At 48.6% G+C, this 7,839-nt stretch overlaps 1 pseudogene across 1 annotated transcript; it reads left to right on the forward strand.

The window, feature by feature from the left end:
- Window positions 1-5,778: 5,778 nt before the first annotated feature.
- LOC310776661 (GTP-binding protein 2 pseudogene) lies at window positions 5,779-7,506 on the forward strand (annotated as a pseudogene). Its single transcript has one exon. The product of its transcript is annotated as a GTP-binding protein 2 pseudogene (transcript).
- The last annotated feature ends 333 nt before the right edge of the window (window positions 7,507-7,839 follow it).

Here is a 7,839-nt window from a genome sequence, read left to right on the forward strand (position 1 = left end):
GTATGTCGCGTGCATGGTTGCATGTTGCACACAAAGATCGTATATATGGAACATGAACACTCCAACTTACTTTACTGACAGCTAGATCCACATTTTTCTTCTCGCCAATTCTCAATGGCTTCCTTGTTTTGCTCAGGAGTACAAAAAGTCTTTAATTGGCGATTTTTTTTTACATTTGTTGTCTGCGCAGCCCCACCACACAACAGCTTTTAGCTATGTTTAATTCAAGGAAAAATGACGCTGGTGTGTGGAAGTGAACGGACAGCTTTCCCCCGTGATGGGCATGGCCTATTTCATGCAGTGTCTCTATCCATTTTTTGGAGATTTGAAGAACATAATACTTCTGTGGTATCATTTCATTCAGATTGCACATATGGAAACATTGATCTTTCAGTTTGATGTTTTTAGATTAGAACTTGTGAAATATATGTGTCAGTTAAGTTTAGCCGGTACAGTAAGTACCACGACGACAAATCAAACCTTGAGCCAAAGTTTCCAGCTGCTCCTCCACACTTCATCTGGCTTTCTGAAATTACCCCAAAGAAAAACCTGTCACCTCCAACCGGCAATTTCACCACTTTGGAAATTTGTCATGGAAGTGCATTTCCTTTACTTTGCAGGTTCACCTTAAGGAGATCCAGTCCAATTTCCGCCTGTTCTCAAATACAGTAGATTTTGCAAATTAAAATGTATCACAAATTTGACAGATATATTTAGAAAGCAATTTTCTTTGGGGTCAAATCAGTAATATGGCGGCCGGGTTGGAGAAGCTGGGGGAAGGTGCAAGGGACCTGAGAAAAACAGATTCAGCGTTTGAATGCACGGTTGCAATGACTGATATAGGTTCGGAAAATATTATTGACATGCGAATTAGTCGCACGAAAAAAAAACGCTCCCGATGTCTAAGGACCTTAACTCAGTTCCATTTTTCGTGTTATTCAATAGTGAGTAATGAGTCCAGCTGTAACACTGTTTTATATCATAATGACAATGACAGTGTACAGTTGTCAGCATTCATGGTTCTTCCAAATGACACTGCTAGCTGGACTGCTCACAGCACCTGGACAGCCTGTGGAATGTTATGAGCACCATGATAGCAGCATGCTGGCTAACGCTGTTGATCAGGCACATCATGATACTGTACCAGTGTAACCCCCCTGGGTTATTTTATATTGTTTTGTGCACAAACTTTATTATTTTCCATGTCTTACTATTTTCAATGTTCTCAATGAACAAGAAAGTGTCTAAATGTCTGTAAACTCGGCGTCCACCCGCAGTGCCAACGTTATGTTTAGACGTGGGGGGTGGGAGAGGTTAGGTTTAGTGTTAGGGTCTGGGGGAGGTTAGGTTTAGGCGTGGGGGGTGGGAGAGGTTAGGTTGAGGGTTAGGGTCTGCGGGAGGTTAGGTTTAGGCATGGGGGGTGGGAGAGGTTAGGTTTAGGCGTGGGGGCTGGGAGAGGCAGCCGGTCCCCCGACACGCTGCACACCGCCTCGCTCAGCTGGTTCTGCTTGTGGGCTATCGGCATTGCGGACTGTCGGCACTGCGGTCTGTCGGCACATAGACGCGGCACCGTAAACTCTTTACAATGAAATGTGTTGTTTACTACTACAACTGAACGCAGCATGATAATTTGATTGAGAGGTTTACAGTTTAATCTAACGTGCTTGTTCTAATACTGTCTTGTATTCTACCTGTCATTGGTCTGTCATGGTGGTAACGTCAAGTTCCATTATTCCATTGGCTGGAGGGCGGGTGGAGAAGAGTGACGCAGTATGGAGGAAGGACTTTCTCTTCTCTCTCCGGCAGCTAAGCAGCATGCCGTGTTGTGTCCCTGCTCTCCACGTGAGCATGGTAAAAGTGACGGGGTCATCCCTATGTTCCCCGGGTCCTATGTTCCCCGGGTCCTATGTTCCCCGTTTTTCCCAAATGGTGTCCACCCGCTATGCTGACCACCCGCAATGCCGACCTTAGGTTTAGGCGTGGGGGTGGGAGAGGTTAGGTTTTGGGTTAGGGTCTGGGGGAGGTTAGGTTTAGGCATGGGGGGAGGTTAGGTTTGGCGTGGGGGCTGGGAGAGGTTAGTGAAAAACGGGGAATATAGAACCCGGGGAACATAGACATGATCCCAAAGTGACTTCTAATATAAGTTAAACAAGTCTACCGCTGTCAGAAGTGCTTCGGCGGAGTGTGGAAGCTGCGCGAGTGTGGGTACAGTCATTCAGTGCGTGCAGTGCGGACAGTGTTCAGTAGGCTACTGTGTTGGCGGTGGTGCTAAAGTAAGTAGCTACCGTTAGCTCCCTGCATCGACTGTACAGTGTAGGCTACTGTGTTAGTGCTAGCAGGTAGCAACAGTTAGCTCCCTGCAATCGACCTGACAGAGACTGTGAAGCTAATAGTTAGCCACGTTAGCTTCCTGCAGCTTTCTTGACAAGAGGACAAGAGAGGCTGGCATTTTCCAAGCTAGCCTCCAACATCAACTCAACAGTGGAGGACCAGACGGGACCGGACAGCGCTGTGTGGGACCACCAGGCAACGCCCCACCTCATGTCTGCCACCGAGGGGGAGCAGAGAGTTTCCACTTCAAAGGACCAAGAAGCGGGAGAGAGGATCCACGCTCAGTGGCTGCCGAGAGCCGCTGCGCACTGACCCACGTTCGGTGGGAGAGTTAACCCTTTCCCTGGAGCCTGCTGGAGGGTCACAATCCGTGGTCATCATCTTCCGTGGACCAGCGCTCACAAGCAGCAATCAGGCCTGCATCGGGGGTACCGTTGTGTGCACACTGCAGTAAACAGGTTGCCGGCTTTTTCTTTGTTTATTTTGAAAAGATAACTAATAGTGTGGGCCCACTAATACTTTTCTGTGTTAACAGTTTGAATCCCCTTTGGGATAAGATCATTAAAGGTGCAATAGGCTATATTTTCTTTGATTCAAGTGAAGAGGACTTACGAAAACCACCGACCGGGCGTGCCCGCAGCGCTACAGCGGGCGCTGGGTGATCGACCAATCCAGCATACTTCGGCGCGCTGATTTAGCATTTTCCGCCTTCGCGACTTATCGTGCGTTCCTTTATGGCAAAGGAACTGGGATGTGGAGGCTAAATGACGTCACATCCGTTTTGTTAGCATTCCATTTGCAGAAAAGTTGAGCTGGGAAGTTCACTGTTCACTGGTCAGATCCACTAGCTAGCCAGCCAGCGCTGGCTAGCTAGTACAATGCTAGCCATTGTTAGCAATAACAGTTGATAACATGGCATTTCGTGGTATTTTGCGCATACAAACACTGCAGCCTCATGTCCACAAAGATAGAAGTAGGCCGTGCTGTGTGTACAGCTGATTTAATGAGACACAAACAAGACAGTGCAAAATAGCATTTATACGATTATAACTACTGTTGTTGCGCGGCGCAGCCATCTTGGATTTTTTACGTCGGGGCTGCTGAGGCTCCTACGAGTTTGGAATGGGAAATACCAGCTCTAGTGACGTCACGTCCCAGCTCATGAACTTTGAACCGGTAAGATTATCAGTTCCCAGTTATAAAGGAATGCACGAATACGCTCAGGCGCTGGGATCTGAATTAGTGTTTTGGAGTCACCACGGCATTTGCCTTTTGGAATCATTACTACCGCTGGCACTTTCTCACCCCTAATTACTTCAGCGACTTAAGATTTTAGAGACAACTCCGGGCTTTTAGCGACTTACGAAAACTACTGACCGGCTTGGCCTCAGTGATACAGCGGGCGCTGGATAGAACAAGCACTTGTTCGCCAAGCGGCTTACGTCGGCGCGCTCAGTCTCTACAGCGACTTACGAAAACCGCTGACCAGCTTGGCCTCAGCGATACAGCGGGCGCTGGATGGAGCCGCGCAGGTTTACTGCGGCGCGCTGTATTAACATTTTTGGACTCACCACAACCTAGACCGGCTCCAGTGACTTACGCGCACGCGGCACTGGAAGGGGAACGCTTGTTCGACCGGCTTACTGCGGAGCATTACCACTGCTGCACCTGGCTTAATTCTGAGCATTACTACTGCTGCATGACTCTGGAAGAGGAACGCATGTTCGACCGGCTTACTGCGCAGCCTTACTACTGCTGCACCTGACTTACTTCTGAGCATTACTGCTGCTGCACCTGACTTACTTCTGAGCATTACTACTGCTGCATGACTCTGGAAGAGGAACGCATGTTCGACCGGCTTACTGCGCAGCCTTACTGCTGCTGCACCTGACTTACTTCTGAGCATTACTGCTGCTGCACCTGACTTACTTCTGAGCATTACTACTGCTAGCGCTATAACTCCGAGCAGATGCCTCAAGAAGAGAGGCATCTTACCACGGAGTCATTACGCCAAAGAACTAGTTGCCATGCTATCAGAATTAGTTGCCATGCCGTTTCATGCCATAGATCTTATCGCCATGCCATACTTGAATAACGCTTGCTTGTTAACTCTACCCTCTGGTCTCTCATGATTGAAATACATACAGTACATTTTATTTTCTACTAATTAAGCCAACTTTTGTAATAAATATATAATTTTTTGAACTGTTTAAAAGTGCTTCATTTCATTAAGGTGCATTTTCACTAAAAGGGTTAAAAGCCATAAAGGACACAACACACCTGCTTTAAATAGTGTTTATTATTTCATCTTAAGTATTTCCTTTAAAACTAGACAGTTACCCACTCAATACTCTTAACGAAAATATATATTACCAGTTGTAATATCATTGAGTGTTAGTTAACCAACCTGGGCGCTGTTTATAAGACTACAGAGCAGAACAGCGTTACACCAGCATACTGGCTAACGGTGTTGATCAGGCACATCATTATTTGCGAGTGCTGATTTGGCCAACCCGAGTGATCGCGGCCAAATGACCTTTGACACGGGATCATGACCTCTCATCACTTACTGCGCGGAAGACGAGTGACAATGTTTGATTCATTCACATCAGAGGAGATTGATGTGAGATGGGCAGATAATTGCTATTATTTACTGCTATTAACTCTTAAACACAGACAATCTTATGTCAGTGGTGGTCTGACGCTAGTTATAACAAAGCAGCCAGACAGTATGACTGCAGATGACTTCACAAGGAGAAGCAGGCAGTGTTCTTCTTCTTCTCCTGTGGTGTTTTATGGCAGTTGGCATCCTTTATGTTGCATTACTGCCTCCTTCTGGATTTATCCATCCCCTGTTTCCCTACATTCTGTTCCCGCACCCTCTGTCAGGGATTGGCTTCAGGGATTGGCTGTAGAGAGCAAGAGCAATCCCTGACAGAGATGACAGAGTGACATCACTGATGACATCAGAATTGTGCAAGTGACATAACATAACTGATGATACCATCACTGATGACATCACAATTGCTCGAGCAACATCAGTCACTGATGACATCACACATCACTTATGCATAGAATTGGCGATGTCGGGATTGCACCGGTCCTACTTAGCCTCTGCAGGGAAGGATTTATGACCTCACTGATGGACTTTGACATCATGAGTGTCTGTCATAAATCCCTGATGTATAGAAATGGTGATGTCACCAAAGATTAATCAATCAATCAATCAATCAATATTATAGCGCCAAATCACAAATGTCACTACAGCACTCGATGATGAGATAAGAGATGTAACCAGTGAGTGATGTCATTAGTGATGCCATCAGTGATGATGATGTCACCAGTGATGTCACTCGAGCAATTGTGATGACTTATGCGTAGAATAGAACGCTTTGGATAAAGGCATCTGCTAAATGATGTAATGTAATGTCTCAAGCAACAAGCCCCTTACCTCCAGAGGCTTTAGAGGGCAATATAGAGTACAAGTTGAAGCTGTTGAATCTCACACAATACCGCTTTGAGCAACTAGCTACACAAATGAAATGGCGGCTGCAGGAGGGCCGAGGCGAAGCGATCTATCAGATTGGTGTTGAGGACAATGGCATGCTGGTGGGACTGTCCGAGGAGGACATGAGGGCATCACTGGAGAACCTCCATAGGATAGCAGAGAAAATTGGAGCCGACGTCACTGTTCTCAGAGAGCGAGAGGTGGAGTACCTCTCTGATGTCCCTCATAAGATTGCTGAGGTCCTCATTCGCAAGGTGCCAGACGACCAGCAGTTCTTGGACCTGCGGGTTGCCGTACTGGGTAATGCGGATTCGGGCAAATCCACTCTGCTAGGTGTTTTGACGCATGGCAAGCTAGACAATGGATGGGGCCGAGCAAGGCTCAACCTCTTCAGACACCTTCATGAGATCCAGACTGGACGCACCTCAAGCATAAGCTTTGAGATCCTCGGCTTCAACAGTAAAGGGGAGGTTGTGAATTACAGCGGGTCTCGGACTGCAGAGGAGATTTGTGAGGGTGCATCTAAAATGATCACATTCATTGATCTGGCAGGCCACCGCAAGTACCTGAAGACCACTATCTTTGGCCTTACCAGCTACTGCCCTGATTTTGCTCTGCTGGTCGTCAGCGCAGATACTGGCATTGCTGGTACGACGCGGGAGCACTTGGGGCTCGCCATAGCTCTGAAGGTGCCCGTCTTCATCGTGGTCAGTAAGGTGGACCTGTGCAGACGGGCCACGGTGGTGCGCACAGTGCGGCAGCTGGAGCACGTCCTGAAGCAGCCAGGCTGCAACAAGATGCCTCTGGTCATAGGCAGCACAGACGATGCCGTCACAGCAGCACAACAGTTTGCCCAGTCGTCCAACATCACGCCTATCTTCACCTTGTCCAGTGTGTCTGGAGAGGGCCTGGACTTGCTCAAGGTCTTCTTCAACATCCTCCCTACCCTCACCAACAGCAAAGAGCAGGAGGAGCTTATGCAACAGCTGACTGAGTTTCAGGTGGATGAGATCTACACAGTGCCCGAGGTGGGGACCGTGGTGGGAGGTACCCTCTACAGCGGTATTTGCCGTGAGGGAGAGCAGATGGTGGTAGGGCCTACGGAGGCGGGCCAGTTCCACAAGCTGACCGTCGGCAGCATCCAGAGGAACCGCTTGGCGTGCCGGGTACTCAGGGCCGGTCAGGCTGCCACACTCGCACTGGGAGACTTTGACCGGTCACTACTACGCAAGGGCATGGTGATGGTGAGCCCAGAGATAGACCCTACCATCTGCTGGCTCTTTGAGGCTGAGATTGTCCTGCTGTTCCATGCCAAGACCTTCCATAAGGGCCTCCAGGTTACTGTGCATGTTGGCAACGTGAGACAGACCGCCACCGTGGTGGCTGTGCACGACAAGGAGGAGCTGAGAACAGGAGAGAAGGCAGTGGTTAGCTTCAAGTTCATCAAGCAACCAGAATACCTTAGGGTGGGGGCCAAGCTGCTCTTCAGAGAGGGCGTGACCAAAGGCATCGGTCATGTCACCAAGTTGCATCCTGTCGCCAGGTACCAGCCATCCCACAGTGAGAATGAGGAGGCCCCTAGATCCCAGAAAACATGTGGATTCCAGAACAACACGCTGTCCCTTTCAAAACCAGCTTCTTTAGTGAGTTCTTTCGCCTCGTCATAAACATCCTGCTGTCTCTAAAAGAGTTTTTTTAAAGAACTGCTGGCATTTTAGTCTGCTGTCTGGTGCTGAGCTTTTTATGTTTTTGCCATCCCTTCGGGACCTGCACACCGCCAGGACGCGGCCGACCACCCCCACCCAAGCCATAAACTCTTTGTGGAACTCCCCCTTGGCAGAACCAGAACCTCTCGTCACAAGGACAGTTTCTTCTCAACTGCCATTTGCCTCTTCGACACCCGAAAGCCCCCACGAATAAGGACTTTATCACTCCCCCCGATATTATCCTACCCTTCCACCACCACCACCACCACCCCCGTCACATCTCACTTTAAAGGC

Source organism: Poromitra crassiceps, assembly GCF_964638095.1.
Source record: "Poromitra crassiceps genome assembly, chromosome: 5".
Lineage (NCBI taxonomy): Eukaryota > Metazoa > Chordata > Actinopteri > Beryciformes > Melamphaidae > Poromitra > Poromitra crassiceps.